Below are 14,958 nucleotides of genomic sequence, written 5' to 3'. Positions count from 1 at the left end.
GGGGATATACAGTGGCGTTTTTTATGGGGGCAAGCTCGGGCGAGAGTTAAGCAAAGAGAGGACCTTAGTGCTTGTTATCTAGGACACGCGCTGAGAATAGCTCAATATTTGGTCATTTTATCTGAGGAAGCTGCTGATGTGACTGAAGAACTGGATCCCGAGGATGAAGAAAATCAGAAGATCATGGAGTTATTAGCACATGTACAACAAATAGGAGAGATGGTGCAGATTTATTTGTGACATGTTTCAACTTTGTAATTGAACGTCGTTCTAAAATAAAGAGTTGTTCTAAGTAGTCATTCCAGGATCAACACACTGCATTTTGCATATGCATTTTTTAATACATTTAAATTTTTGCATCGCATTTTATTCATTCATAATCATATATTTCAATATTCATTAATAAACATCAACATTAACAAAAGGACTCTATGACAGAGGAATACTGGAAAATCCCAAGCATACCTACAGAACCAGGAAGAAAGTTATGGAGGACAAACTTGCCCAAATTGAGAAGGCTCAGTTGGAGTTACAAGATAATATCAAGAAAATGCAAGAAGATATGATGAATGCCCAAAAGGAGATGTTTTCCAAGTTTGCGAGTATGTTGGAAGGAATAAATCCGGAATATGGGAAAAGCCCTGTACCAGGAGTTGTAACTGAGGACCCACTTTATCCTCCAGGGTTAACCCTAGAACAATCAGAACGTTCAAGTGACCCCTGTTCATGTCGGGAAGGTGCACATTAATCCAGTCGGTACTTCTGTTAACGTACAACCTGGATCTAGTTCGTATCATGAAGAATATCAATATCATCAAGTTTCGGACCTTGATGAAGAAGCCAAGAAGGACCAAAACAATCCGCTGGAAGAGAAATGGAAACAATTAGAAAGAGAAGTTAGAGCCATGAATATACTAGTGTCTATGGATTCAACGCAAAGGAATTAAGTCTAGTTTCTGATTTGATTTTGCCTCCAAAGTTCAAGGTTCCCGACTTTAAGAAGTTTGATGGTACCAGGTGTCCCTCTGCGCATATCACAATGTTTTGTAGGAAGATGACCGGATACATAGGAGACGATCAATTGTTGATACATTGTTTTCAGGAAAGCTGAACTGGTTTGGCAATCCGGTGGTATAACCAGCTGAGTAGAGCTGATATTAAATCGTGGAAAGACTTGGCTAAGTCCTTTCTTGAGCAATACAAACATGTAAAAGATGTTAGGCCCAACAGGATGATGTTGCAAGGAATGGAAAAGAAGTCTAACGAGAGTTTTAAACAATACGCTCAAAGATGGAGAGATGTAGCAGTGCAAGTTCATCCCATTGGAAGAGGAGGAAACAAATATACTTTTTGTCAATACCTTAAGGGCCTTTTTTCTCGCACCTTATCGGTAATCCTTATCGAAGTTTTGTTGATGTAGTTATGGTGGAAGAAATGCTTGAAATGGCAGTTAAGAGTGGAAAGCTCGAGGGAGGAGAGTCTAGTAAGAGGCCACCAATGAGGAAAAAAAAAACAAAGTCAGTAATGTGAGGTAGTACGATTCTAATAACATCACTGTTTCCCGTCCTCAATGAGTAAGGTCATCAACATAAAATGACAATAGACAAGGGGCAAGGGACCAGAGGAGAGAGAGGTCTCAATTTGACCCCATCTCGATGACTTATAAGGAATTATTTCAGATTTTGTATGATCGGCATGTGGTTTCACCGTATCACGTGACAACAATGCAACCTCCTTTTCCCAAATGGTATGATGCTAGTGCTCAGTGTGAGTACCATGCAGGGAATCCTGGGCATTCCATTGAGAATTGTACTGCGTTTAAGAAGGTTGTCCAAGCTTTGATAACGAGGAATGTCATCAACTTTGGTGACAGTGAGCAACCGAATATAACTCAGAATCGTTGCCAAGCCATGCAAGGGCAGGAGTTAACGCGATTACTGAAGAGAAAAAAAGAAAATTGTAAGGAATGTTAGTGATGTGGTATCACCCATGAGTTGGGTGTGGTGCCAGATGGTCAAGGTAGGATTGTTGAAGCCTAGTTTGATGGGTGAACAGTTTAACAGTGGAGAGGTATGTCAGTATTATAACAGTGAAGGGCACAATATTCAGCAATGTCCTGACTTCCTATCTTTGGTACAAGACATGATGGACAGTAAAGAAATTGAGTTCTTTAAAGAGATTGTCGAAGAAGATGAAGCGGAAGTTTGCGCTTCAGAAGGATCGTCTAAAGGGGTATGCAATGCCAGTTGTCCCCTAATCATTACTCCCAAGAATCGATTACCTGAAAAGATAGCTCCGAAAGTGGTTATTACACCTCCATCTCTATTCCCATATTGGGAAAATAAACAAGTTCCTTGGAGATATGATTGCCATATGGGAGATGTAACAAAAGAGAATGAGGAAGTAGATGAGGTGTGACACTTTACTAGAAGCGGTATGTGTTATTCTCTTAATCCACCTAAAGAGTCTGAGAAGAAGGTTTAGTTGATAAGGGGAAAAAGGTTGATATTCAGATAAAAGAAGATGAGCCTGTTATCAATGAACCTGTAACTGAGAGTAAAGCATTGAATTTTGAAGTTTTTGAAGCACAGTGAGTACAGTGTCGTTGAACAGTTACACAAGTTGACTGCTCGTATTTCTGTTTTATCATTAATTTTGAGTTCAGAGGCCCATAGGAATACTCTGTTAAAGGTTTTGAACCAGACTTTTGTTCCGAAAGAGTTACCCATTGAAAAGTTGGACCGGTTAGTTTCCAATATACAAGCTGAAAATTTTTTATCTTTTTCTGAGGATGAGATCCCTTCTGGGATGATTGGTAGTCAGAAGGCTTTGCATATCACAGTTAAGTGTAAAGGGCATGTGTTGTCCCGGGTTTTGGTTGATAATGGTTCGGCTTTGAATGTGATGCCCTTAGTGACTCTGAAGAAGCTTCCATTAGATAGTACACTTATGAGAACCTGCCAAAGTGTGGTTCGAGCTTTCGATGAGACTAAAAGAGAAGTGTTGGGCAAGATTGATGTTCCTCTGACTATTGGTCCAACAACTTATGAAGTGGAATTTCTCGTAATCGACATTATGCCTACGTACAATTGTTTGTTGGGAAGGCATTGGATTCATCAGGCCGGTGCAGTTCCGTCCACATTACACCAGAGACTGAAATTTGTGATTGATGGAAGGTTGGTATGTATTCATGCTGAAGAGAACATTATTGCTTCTGTTTCTACTACTGCTCCGTACTTTGAGCAAGCAGTCGAGTGGAGTTTTGTCAATGCCACGTTTGTGGCTGAAGGCAAGAAGATACCAAAGCCTCGATTGTCAAACTGTACCAAGATAGGGCTTAAATTAACTCTTGGAAGAGGAGAGAAAGTTGGAAAGGGGTTAGGTCGACAGTTACAAGGACCGGTGAATCCAATAGGCCCTGTTACTAAAAGAGATCGATTTGGTTTGGGGTATCAGCCAATTCTGAGGGATAAGCTGAGGGGTCAGGAAATGAGAAAGGCTAGATTGGCTGGTGAAGACCTTATGGGAACCCATGACCTTCCTCCGTTGAGCAATATTTTCATATCTGAGGGGCATATGTTTCAAGGGAATTCAAGGAACACTGAGGTGATGGTTGAGAATGCCTTGGGAGATTTAGGCATTAATGTTATAACTGATGGTGAGTTTGAGGAAATGAGAGCTATGAGCATTTATCCTACACCGTCGGGCTTCGTGTTGAACAATTGGACCGCGGAAAACTGCCTGTAGTTTACAAATCTGTTACAAGTAATGCACTGGAACTTTCTCCCTGTTGTTCATACCCTGGGGCAATAGGTGATTTATGTAAAGGGTTAAGCTGTTTGTTTTTTCTTGCTTTCAATAAAAATGCATTCTGTTAGTTCCAAATGGCAAACATTCTCCCATGCATTTTTTTCATTCATTCATTCATTCTTTTTTTGTATATATGTATGTATTTATTTATTTTTTCTATTTATTTATATGGGAAAAGATCCTCCCATATGTATATATGTATATATATCTTCTCTTTCATTATTTTTTTTCAGGAGCTCAGATATCAATAATATGAATGCTAATGACTCTGGCCCGGAAATTGATTTCGAGAAGCCTATATGTCAAGGGGAAATCGAGGATTGTGATGATGATGAGGGATGTGAACTACCTTCTGAATTGCTGAAAATGGTGGAGAATGAAGATAAGCAGATTCTGCCTCATAAAGAGTCTACTGAGATTTTGAATTTGGGGACAAATGATGATAAGAGAGAAGTAAAGATTGGTACCACTCTGTCAGTTGAAGGTCGACAAGATTTGATAGAATTGCTTCGAGAATATAAGGATGTGTTTGCTTGGTCATACGAAGATATGCCGGGTTTAGATACAGAACTGGTTGTTCACAAACTGCCAATAAAGCATGAATGTAAGCCGGTACAACAAAAACTGAGAAGAATGAGACCCGAGATGCTGCTCAAGATTAAAGAGGAAGTGAATAAACAATTTGATGTCGGGTTTCTTAAAGTGGCTAAATATCCTGAGTGGGTGGCGATATCGTCCCAGTACCGAAGAATGATGGAAAAGTTTGAATGTGTGTCAACTACAGAGATCTCAACCGAGCTAGTCCAAAAGATAATTTTCCTTTGCCACATATAGACACTCTAGTGGATAATATTGCTGAAAATTCTTTGTTCTCTTTTATGGATGGTTTCTCTGGCTACAATCAAATTAAGATGAACCCTGAAGATATGGAAAAAACGACGTTCGTTACCATGTGGGGAACGTTTTGTTATAAAGTAATGCCGTTTGGATTGAAAAACGCAGGGGCAACATATCAAAGGGCCATGATGACATTATTTCATGACATGACATAAAGAGATAGAAGTTTATGTCGATGATATGATTGTCAAAGCCAAGACAGAGGAAGAATATATTGGGAATTTGAGAAAATTCTTTAAAAGATTAAAAAGATGCCAGCTAAAACTCAACCCAAATAAATGTACTTTTGGGGTAACATCTGGGAAGTTGTTGGGATTCATAGTAAGCCGAAAAGGAATTGAAATAGACCCAATAAAGTAAAAGCTATTCAAGATTTGCCACCCCCACGAACACAAAAAGAAGTCAGAGGATTTTTGGGGAGGTTAAATTATATAGCTCGGTTTATTTCACAGTTGACTGAAAAGTGCGATCCCATATTTCACCTTCTTCGCAAGAATAACTCAGGGGAATGGAGTGAGGATTGTCAAAGAGCTTTTGAAGTAGTGAAAAATTTTTCGAGCACTCCAATCTTGGCGCCACCCATCTCAGGCAAACCATTGATCCTTTATTTGTCAGTTTATGAAAATTCAATGGGGTGTGTGCTAAGGCAACGTGACCAAACTGAGAAGAAAGGAAGGGCTATTTATTATCTCAGCAAGAAGTTCACTGAATGTGAGACAAGATACTCACCAATTGAAAAGTTGTGTTGCGCTTTAGTATGGGCTACCCGAAGGCTTAGGCATATATGTTGTATCATACTACTTGGCTTATATCGAAGCTTGATCCCTTGAAATATCTAATGGGTGTGCCTGCATTATCTGGAAGATTAGCTCGTTGGCAGATCCTATTGTCCGAATTTGATATCCAATATGTAAACCAGACGGCAATTAAAGGAAGTGTTATATCGGAATTCATTGCAAGTAGAGCTTCGGAAGAATATGAGCCGTTGAGCTTTGATTTCCTAGATGAGGATTTAATGACTATTTCGGTGGAAGAAGCAGTGGCGTCCACTAGTAAATATTGGAAGTTGAACTTCGATAGTGCTTCAAATGTCATGAGACATGGAATCAGGGCAATTTTGGTCTCACCAGAAGGAGATCATTATCCTTTCACCAGCCGGCTTAATTTTGATTGTACAAATAATATGGTCGAGTATGAAGCTTGTGTTCTGGGTCTTAGAGCTACCGTTGAACGCAAAGTAAAAATGCTCAAGGTGTATGGAGATTCAGCTTTGGTAATCTACCAACTCAGGGAGAATGGGAGACAAAAGATCCCAAGCTTGTAGAATATCGTAAGTTGGTTATGGAACTCGTTGAAGAATTTGAAGAAGTAACTTTCAATTACCTCCCCAGAGAAGAGAATCAAATGGCAGATGCCTTAGCCACACTGGCAGCAGCATTTAAGATGAACGAGCATTCAAATATGATGCCCATTGAAATGAAAGCTTATGAGTATCCAGCTCATTGTTTTAATATTGAAGAGGAAGAAGATGGAAATCCCTGGTATTATGATATCTTGCAATATATAAGGTATCAGAGTTATCGAGAACAGGCCACTGAGAATGATTAGAGAACCATTAAAAGAATGGCATCAGGTTATGTACTTGATGGTGAGACCCTATACAAGAAAAGTCTGGATCAGGTCTTATTAAGGTGTGCTAACACGAAAGAAGCCAAGTTGATTCTTGAAGAAGTGCATGAGGGAATATGTGGTACCCATGCTAATGGACATGCTATGACTAGGCAGATTATGAGATTTGGGTATTATTGGTCAACTATGGAAACAGACTGTATCAATTATGCCCGAAAATGTCACAAATGTCATATTTATAGAGATAAGATACATACTCCTCCTCATCCGTTGCATGTAATGACAGCGTCGTGGTCATTCTCAATGTGGGGCATGGATGTTATTGGACAAATTTCGCCCAAAGCTTCAAATGGTCATCGCTTTATTCTGGTAGCCATAGATTACTTCACCAAGTGGGTAGAAGCAACTTCTTATGCAAATGTTACCCATTCAACAGTATGCAAATTCTTAAAGAATGAGATCATTTGTAGATATGGTTTACCAGAGAGGATTATCTCCGATAATGCGTTGAATTTAAAAAATAAGATGATGGACTCGGTCTGTAAGTAGTTCAAAATAAAGCATCATAATTCCACCACTCATCGCCCGAAGATGAATGGGGCAGTAGAGGCGGCTAATAAGAACATCAAAAGGCTCATAGAGAAGATGACTGAGACCTATAAGGATTGGCATGAGAAGTTGCCATTTGCTCTGTTTGCCTATCGAACTTCTGTACGGACGTCAACTAGGGCAGCTCCATTTTCTCTGGTATATGGGATGGAAGCTGTCTTACCTATTGAGGTGGAAATTCCCTTACTTCGGATTTTGTCAAAGGTAAAGCTAAATGAGGCATAATGGGTACATGCTAGGTATGACCAATTAAATCTGATTGAAGAAAAGAGATTGAAAGCTATTTGTCATGGTCAGATGTACCAAAAACGTATGATACGGCCACATGGTAAGAAAGTTCGCCTTTGAGAATTCCATGAGGGAGATTTGGTGCTTAAAAGGATTTTACCTGTTCAAAAGGATTTCCGAGGAAAGTGGATGCCCAACTGGGAAGGATCGTATGTTGTCAAGAAAGCCTTTTTTGGGGGAGCTTTAGTCTTAACCGAAATGGACGGATCGAAATTACCATATCCAGTGAATTCCGACGCTGTTAAAAAATATTTCGCTTGAAAAAGAAATAAAAAATGAAAAAAAAGAAAAAATAAAAAGAAGAAAAAAAAAAATGAAAAAAAAAGAAAAAAAAAATGATGAAAAAAAAAGAAAAAAAAAGATGAAAAGAAAAGAAAAAAAGGGGGTTCAAGATGAAAACCCGCAAAGGGCGGCTTGAGTTTTGTTTAAATTCAGAATTCGTGCATGGTGGAGGTTCTGAATTGATTTTGGAAGTAGAAAGAGCTCCTGATGTGGATAGTAACAATGATAGTTAGTGATCAGGGTTGAGACCAAAGATTAATGAGTCTCGATGGAAATAACCAGGAGAGAAATTGAATGCACATGAGATTCAATACTGGTTTAGGGCATTTAATGATGGAGATTTGAGAGTTTAGAAGTAGCTTCACACTCTTAAGCATCATCACAATGTTGGAGATCCTTTCGACAGAAGCTACACTCGAGTCATTCTAACGGCGTGCCAGTTTGAAATGCCTACTCTTTTGTTCTTTTGCAGTTAAAAGTTTTATTAGACCTATTTTGTTAAAAGTTTTCCATGTAGTTACCTAGCTCTTGTTAGTTTCCCTTTAGCATCTTATTTTGAAAAGTTTTAGCTTAGCCATTTTGTATTTGTGCAAAAGGTTTTGGAAAATACAGGTATTCTGAAGCTGATGATGGTTTTAACATGTAAGTTTGTGTGGCTACGGGAAACTAAAACCTTGGAGTTCATAGAAAATCTCAGCCATTAAAAGATGATCCAAGGAGATTGTTATTAATTAAGAAGTTGGTTATGAGTACTGGTGGGTTTTCAGGAAACAAAGAAATCAAGGTCCTGTTAAACCGAAGGATATGGTATTGAGATTGTCAACTGGGGTGAACTGGTCAAATGTTCTATGCCTGAGATGAAACTGAGTTCCATCGAGATCAAATGAGATGGTGTTCTTTCGAAGAATAAAATGCATCAAACTGCATAATTGCATACATTTTAGGCATGAATAGGATCATGACATTCATAATTGCATGATGATTTAAATATCCACAGGTTTCACAGGGATAGTTGAAGATTGAAGATATTGAAGCATCAAGATGAGGATAACTAGTTTTGAAATCTTGAAAAGAATGATGTTTAAACGATAATTGAGCCAAAGTAGATTCACATATCCAATGGCTTCCAGACAAGTTTTCATGATGGAGATGGATTTTCAGAAATTTTCTCAAATTCTAAATTTTTTAGTATAATATTTCAAACATATTGACATTTTTGTTGAAGATTGAGTCCTATACTCTCTGAGGGAATAGGGAGCGGACAAATTCGTTGAAGATTGTTCGAGTTCTATACTCTCTGAAGGAATAGAGATCGGACCCGTTTGTTGAAGATTGTTCGAGTTCTATACTTTCTGAAGGAATAGAGAGCGGACCCGTTTTATGAAGATTATTCAAGTCTTATACTTCCTGAAAGAATAGGGAGCAGACCCGTCACTTGAAGATTTTTCAAGTCTCATTTATCCTGAAATAGCAGAGAAGTGGTTGATCTTTTGAAGTTCTCAGGACTGGACAAACTCGATCATCTTTTGATCTTTTGCTCTATTCTCGTTATACGATAATAAGCAAAGAGGGGCAACTGTAGATGCTCGTTTTGTCCGGATTTTATTCGAATATTGTTTGGGCTTATAAGTGAATTACTTGCAACCTAGCCCGTAACCAAATCAGGTTGAGGCTCAATTCAAATCCAATGATCCTCAGCAGAGTGAACTCTAGTCCACGTGAAACCTGGAAAATAAAATGGTTATAGGGAGTTAATAAACAGGAGAAGGAAGTTAACAAAGAGTGAGCCATTATTGGTAGTGGAGAGGAGTACGTTGGGGGGCAATTAAAAACTGTAAAAAGTCAGTTTTGAGGGGGAATTAACCACTGGAAATTTGAAGGGGTGGGGCACTAAAAAGGAAAAAAAAAAAAGAAAAGGAGATGGTCAACCATCACTAAAAGATTACACACGGAAAGAAGAGGAGAATTATCGGCCATCAAGAGTGAACAAAAAAGGGATCCCACTGATTCTTTGTTTTTGGAGAGAAAGTGACAAACAAAAAACATTGTACAAGAGAGGTATTTTCATCTTGTTCGAAGGTCAAAGGAAACAACCCCATTTGTCATCGAACCAAAACAATACTCGGAAAGGGTATTTATTTATTTTTATTTGCTTTTAGCTTCCATTCTCAATTGCTTCCATTTTCTTGTGTGTTCATGTGTTTTGAACTGAAACCAAATCGAAAGCATAAAGAAGATAGCTTAAATGTTTACTTTAGTGGTATTTCCTTCCACTTTGCTTTCTAGTCGTTCGAGTCTACACCGTTGAAGTAAAGGGGCTGTGTTAGTTGGGTAAAATAAATCAAGTCGAAGGAGAGGGTTTTGATAGCTTACCTTGTAGTGCGTCGGGGTTTGGAGATGAATTCATCGCCATAATTAAAATTGCAGTCGGAGTGTTTGGGTTTAGAGTTTCATGGCAGTGTGTGTGGAAGAGTGGAGAGGAAAGTGTAAGGTTGCTGGGTATGTCCACGTGAATTGAATTTAGTTTAGGTTATGTAAAATAGGTTTTATATCATAGCTTTTGGATAAATTAATATTTAGCCATCGAAACTTTAGGATAATTTTCTCTCGTGCCCTTGTACTATAGTCGTACATCTACACTTTAGTCACCTTTAGGACTAGTTTAGAATTTAACCTTTTGTGTTTGTCCCAATTTCGTTATTTTTCCAGTTTTAGTTTTAATTTTGTTGAGTTATCCATGTGTGAATTCTCTGTTTATGCGTGTGTTTTTATTTAAGTCCATGGTTTATTTTTTATTTGTATGCTGAATTTTACATTTATTTAAATTTGATCATTTGTACAATATATGTTAATATGCATGGTTTATAATTTTTATTTTTTTTAAATTAAAAATATGTATAGTTTTTTTGTATGTCACGATGTATGATATTTTTAATTTTGTTTAATTAATTTTGGCATGATATCCACTTTTTGCATAATTTGTATGATAGCCTCACGTGCATAACTCGACCTATAACATAATCGAACTAAGGGTAATACCCTTTTAATTTAAAATTGTCTTGAGTGGCCTGTCTTAACTGATTAGAGGGTCGTTTTGACTATTTTAAATTAAAAGTGTATCCCGAAAGTGAAACAAAAAAATTGATTCATCACCTAAAATTTGGGAACGAAAAAAAAGGAAATGTTCGTTTATTTAAATTTATCGAGAAAAGGTTGTTATAACTTTTAAGATCTGGTCTCGATATTTGTAAATAATCGAACATTCTTTATCTTTCTAAAATGACTTGATAATTTTAATTTAATTTATTTGAGTGCTTTTGAATGTTTTAAATTTACATCTTTGTTTTATGGGATCAAAAATCAAATTAAATTCTAATTTGTAAAGCTCATTGCAAAGACGTTAATTAATCGACTAGGTACCGATTTAGGGCGTTGTGGGGTGCTAATCCTTCCCTACAAGTAACCGACTCCCGAACTCGGATTTTGGTAACGCATACCTCAATTTATTATTTTAATTAAAATTAATTTTTATTTAAAATGATTTTTGAGTGCCCAATCACACCCTAATCAAAGATTGATGACGACTCTTCGAACCTTATTTTTCGATCATAAAGGAAATTCAAAATTTTTCGAAACGAGAGGTTTTTTAAATCGCATTTGTTTTTTAAATTAAAAAGAGATAATTTAGAATTAATGTGGTTTTCAAAATCTCACCTTCAAGAAAAAAATCGTTTCGACACTTATATCATTGGGTATAACGACGGTTATTATTTAGTTGTTCTCATTAAATATGTATTAAATAGAAATATCTTTTATCTCTGAAATTGTTATTATTAAAAACTATAGTGTGAAGTGGCTGAATACCTGTCTAATATGAGTTGGGGGGTTTTTGCCTTTATTCTCTCGGCCGACTGGCTGTAATTAAGGTTTTGCCTTGTTTTGTTTTGAACTCCTCAGAGAACCACAAAGACGTAGTAAACATTCTGATGAAATCAAAATCTATCCAATAAACATGGGAGACCTGAAGCAAACAATGAAAGAATTAAACCCAGAGGAAGATGAAGAATAAGCAATATTTATCGATCAACAAAGAACAGAAAAAAGGTTGTCGCTACAATACTGTTTCGTTGGAGTCTACCTAACGTCTAGCATGATAAACTATCCAACAATACGCTCTATGATGGAAAACGTTTGACATCCAATCGGAGGCATCTCAATCACGGCACTTGGTGAAGGCCGTTTTTTATTCAGACTTTATAATGAAGTAGATGCGGACAGAATTGAAAGTGAAGGGCCATGGTATTTTAATTCCCATATTTTAGTTTTTCACAGGCTTCAAGAACAAGACAATCCTATGACAGTACCTCTCCACTTCGTGGATTTTTGGATTCAAATAAACGAGTTACCGGTGGAATATATTTCAGAAAAAATTACCAAGCAAATCAAAAATTTTATTGGTAAACTTCTAGCCTATGATGTGACAGCAGTGACATTGTGATACTGAGGAAGCATAAGAGCCCGTATTCGTCTTGATGTACGACTTCCATTAAAAAGAAGGAAAAAGTTGGCGTTAGCTAATGGGCAGTTTACATACGCAACATTCCAGTATGAAAAAACTAAAGCTATTTTGTTATCTCTATGGAAAACTAGGCCATGGTGAAGGATTCTGTCCACTATGATTAAACACATAAGGACCTACTACTTGCATGGGACACTTCGCTTAAAGCACACCTTGGTCAAATGTCAGTCCACGCTAGCCCTTCGCTAAGGGATGAAGATTCAAACTTACCAACAAAACCTGCAGGGAGAATGATAAATAATGAGATCAAAACGACTCAAAACAATAATCTATCAGGGATAGTACAAACAAGCTAGATAAACCCAATACTAAAGCAGATGTACACAAGAAACGACATAAAGACAGGAATGAACTTAGCCTCTGAAGTAATAATGATTGGCATAGAAGAAGAATCCCCCATGAAAAAAGGAGAATGCATAAAGAGACAAAGAAACACCAATTCAGAAGCTTCAAACACAACAAGGCATGATTCCTTGAATGACAAAAAAAAGATATCGGTAAGCCTGAGGAACCAGGCCAGTCGGACGCAAAGAAACTCTTAAGCTGGAACGTTCAGGGTTTGGAAAATCCCTAGACGGTAGACCGTCTCCGGCACATGCTGCGAAACATTAACCCATATGTAATTTTCTTGATAGAAACAAAATTACAGAACACTAGAATGATACGAGAAGATTGGGATTTAGCAAAGGAATAGAAGTAGAATCACAAGGAAGCAGAGGAGGCTTATGTATCGCATGGAAGGAGGAAGTAAAAATAACACTACGATTTTTCTCAAGCTCCCACATAGATGTAACAATCCAGGATGATGAAGCAGAATTTAATCGGAGATTCACAGGATTTTATGGAGCATCTGAAGAACACAGAAGAATGAATTCTTGGAATTTAATGCGACAACTGAAAAAAAAACTGAATGAACCATGGATGATAATGGGAGATTTCAGTGAAATCCTATACTCCCATGAAAGACAAGGGGGATTAGAGCGCAACAAACGACAAATGCTAGAATTCAGACAAGGCCTCTCATACTTACTAAGACGAGCGGAGGCACTGAACTCATTAAAAGGAGTAAAACTCAACAGGTATGCCCCAACCATCACGCACTTGCTTTTTGCGGATGATTGTCTAATCTTTGGAGAAGCCACGACAATAGTAACAAGCTATTTAAATGTGATCTTATGAACATATGGAAGTTATTCTGGGCAGAGAATTAATTTTGACAAATCATGTTTCTTCTTTAGTTTAAATGTTATTGATTCAAATGGGGCGATGTTCGAAGAATCCTGGAAGTAGAAAATGAGACAAACTCAGAGAAATACTAGGCCTACCTTCAATAATTAGCAACAACAAAAAAAAGAGACAGGCATTCATCTCAATGAAAGAACATATGTGGGAACGAATTAACTCTTGGAGTACGAGAACACTATCCCAAAGAGGAAAAGAGTTTTCATAAAATCAGTATTGCAGGCACTATCTCTATTTGCTATGGATTGCTTCTTACTACCAAAATCAATTTACGAAGAACTGGAAAAATTGATGAATCGATTCTGGTGGCAAAAATCAGTAGAGAAAAAAGGTATTCACTGGGCATCACAGGAAAAACTAAGTAAAATGAAAGGAGGAGAAGGAATGGGATTTCGAGATCTAACAAAATTTAACATCCCCCTATTAGCAAAGCAAGGTTGGAGAATCCTAAAGAATCCAACTTCATTAGTAAACAGACGTGAGCACCATTTTACAGACCCAAGAAAAAAAATGGGCCTCAAGCCCAAAACCAAACTAGACTCGAACTGGACCATACCCGACCCTCAACCGGATCCGACCCGACCTGGGTCTACCCTAACCCAACTAGGTAGCCGCCCAAATGCCCCCAATAAGCTCCTGCTGAACCTCTACCCCAATCCCTGCCAAGGTCACTCCCCATTCTCAAGTCATCCTCTGCCACTGTCAGAACTCTTACAACAAGCAAACCAACTCACACTCCACGCAACACATCAAAACATCCAACAAGCAAACAAAATAGGAATTTTTTTTTATTTCCATGTAAAACGGGTATAAAACCTGAGAAACAACACTGTAATGAGGGTTTTATTTTTTTATTCGAAAATCAATAAAAAAACAGAAAATGGAAACGAAATTGACAAGGTTTTATTTCTTTTCACTGGTTTTTTTTATTCTATTTGTTTAGATTTTGAAAACAATAAAAAGTTACCATTCGGCCGAAGCTTTCACCGGCGGTGAGGACCATCGTTCACAGATTCGAACGGTGAAACGAGAGAAGAAGGGTGGAGGACAACAGACCTTGAAATCACGACGATCGACAGACGACAGAGATTAGGGCCCGAGAAAATCGAATGGTCTTTGGTCATTTCACGACGATCGGAGCATCCCCTGACGAAACAGAGCCCCGATCCATAACTACCGTGATGAGATGAACAAAACCCGAAATTTTGGTGGTCAACAGCGGCTAGGACGACGGCCTGCGATGACGAAGACGGACGGAGAATGATTGTGTTTAGAGAGAAAAGAGAGCTTCTCTCTACCCAAAACAAAAAAGAACAAAAAAAAAATGAAATCTGAGACATAAAGGAGATTTCACCTATTTATAGGCACGTCAAAACGGTGTCGTTTTGGCGCCTGCTCGAGCACCCCAAAACGAAGTTGTTTTGCTTACCATTGCGGCTGTGCGTTTTGGTCTCAGTGGTATAATCACACTTGGGGTCCTCTCTAGTTTTACCCGAGTCCATTTTGATCACTATGTTTTGTTTTGTTTTGTTTTGTTCTTTTCATTTTTATTTTAAAAATTAATGTCTTCATCTCATTATTTACCATTTTTATTTTTTAATATTAATGTTTGGTTTATTTGC

At 37.7% G+C, this 14,958-nt stretch overlaps 1 long non-coding RNA gene across 1 annotated transcript; it reads right to left on the bottom strand.

Moving 5' to 3' along the window:
* Positions 1-12,038: 12,038 nt before the first annotated feature.
* LOC120143674 lies at positions 12,039-14,642 on the bottom strand. The gene is made up of 2 exons (XR_005517966.1): positions 14,304-14,642; positions 12,039-12,313 (listed from the first exon to the last, which is right to left on the bottom strand). It is a non-coding gene; the product is annotated as an uncharacterized LOC120143674 (long non-coding RNA).
* Positions 14,643-14,958: the final 316 nt, after the last annotated feature.

The sequence above is a fragment of the Hibiscus syriacus genome, unplaced genomic scaffold (assembly GCF_006381635.1).
Source record: "Hibiscus syriacus cultivar Baekdansim isolate YM2019G1 unplaced genomic scaffold, ASM638163v2 tig00110860_pilon, whole genome shotgun sequence".
Taxonomy (NCBI): Eukaryota; Viridiplantae; Streptophyta; class Magnoliopsida; order Malvales; family Malvaceae; genus Hibiscus; species Hibiscus syriacus.
This window is presented reverse-complemented; position numbering and strand designations above follow the sequence as displayed.